Source organism: Rhinolophus ferrumequinum, chromosome 4 (genome assembly GCF_004115265.2).
Source record: "Rhinolophus ferrumequinum isolate MPI-CBG mRhiFer1 chromosome 4, mRhiFer1_v1.p, whole genome shotgun sequence".
NCBI lineage: Eukaryota > Metazoa > Chordata > Mammalia > Chiroptera > Rhinolophidae > Rhinolophus > Rhinolophus ferrumequinum.
In genome coordinates, this window is record NC_046287.1 from 87,782,895 (window position 1) to 87,784,479 (window position 1,585).

General features: G+C 35.0%; 1 pseudogene; it reads left to right on the top strand.

Annotated features, from left to right (window-relative positions):
• The first annotated feature begins 446 nt into the window (after positions 1-446).
• Positions 447-1,141, top strand: LOC117021701 (B-cell receptor-associated protein 29-like; annotated as a pseudogene).
• Positions 1,142-1,585: the final 444 nt, after the last annotated feature.

Below are 1,585 nucleotides of genomic sequence, written 5' to 3' on the forward strand. Positions count from 1 at the left end.
ACATTTCCAGAGAAACAGAATTGTAAGTGGTGGCTCCATATTGGAATGAATACTGCTGTTACACTACTAGATGGGTGCTAATGGGCTGGCCAGGAAACTAATCACCCTTCAGAATGCTGCTTGTTTGAAAACAATGCATTTATAAGTTCCCACTGAGCAATGTGAAAACAAGACTTTCAGGCACAAGCTCTTCTAATTTGAGGACTACCAGAGTGATGAAAATCTACATGCATTTATTATTTTTTAGCAGAAACTTCAAAATATACATAATATACAATAAGAACAACTGCATAGTAAAAAAGAAATCAAGACAAAGAAAAATTAATGTCAGTTAGAAAAACAGGATGAAGCCATAGGTAATTTCTAGTTGTAAAATTCAGGCCTAGTTGGTGGCCACAAACAGCACGGGGAGCCCGGCTGGTCACAGGTGGGCTGTGAAGAGAGAGATGACCCTCCGGTGGGTGACAGTTGCAATCTTTCTTTATGCTGAAATAGGACTCATTTTAATCTTCTATCTTTTATTCCTTCTCAAAGATGGCAGAAGATTTTTTCATTTAATGTCTGGGGTAAAATTGTAACTTTCTGGAACCAGGCTTTCCTGTATAGTCCTATTGGTTGTTATGTTTCTAGATGCTGTGAGAGAAGTAATGAAATATTCTACTACTCCTGCCACTGAAAAGAGCTCACCCAGCAGGCCTGCTGCCCATAAACATACACAGATGAAACTTTTTAGGTCTCAAAGAAATCTTTATTTTTCTGGATTTTCATTATTTTTTTGGCTAATGTTGACACGTCTGGTTACCCTTATTACTCAGCTGGCAAAAGAACTGACAAACAAAGGAGTACTTAAAACTCAAGCAGAAAATACTAACGAGGCTGCCAAAAATTCCTGAAAGAGAATGAAAAACTGACACAGTTCCTGAAAAGCTATAACTAGGAAGCGGAACACATTTTGGAAGCAGAAAATAAAAAACCTGGTAGAAGACCAGGAAAAACTGCAAACTGAATTAAAGAAGACTTCAGGTGCCCTGTCTAAGGCACAAAATGACATGATGGCATGGAGATGTAATCATAGAGACTTTCAAAAGAACACTCAGAACTTCAGGATCGTTCATAGAAAGGCAATGAGAAAGGCCTGTGAACTGTATGAAAGAAATTGTGATATAGCATATCAAGATGATAAATTTTTTATCATGTTAGCCTCTAGAAAATTTAAAATTCAGTTCAGAAAAATGTACTATGACCAGCCAATTTCTTTTTAGTACCAAACATAAGCTATTATTATAATGGCATTATCATAATATTTGACAATGTTTCACATATATTATAAAGTCTGTAATCCAGCTCTTAAGTAAAATATAAGTATGTTAAACATCTTATTCAGATACTGATAGTAACACTGGTATATGATGGCTGTTTACCAATAGAAGGAAACATTTGTTAGCTAGTTACTTCCAAAATTAGAGATTTAAGTTTCATGAAACCATTAATAGCCTTAAAAGCTTTGATGAGTTTCCACTAATAATAATCTATTTAATTAGAAGATGATAATGGTTATGTATTTGAATATAGTGTCCAGTATCAG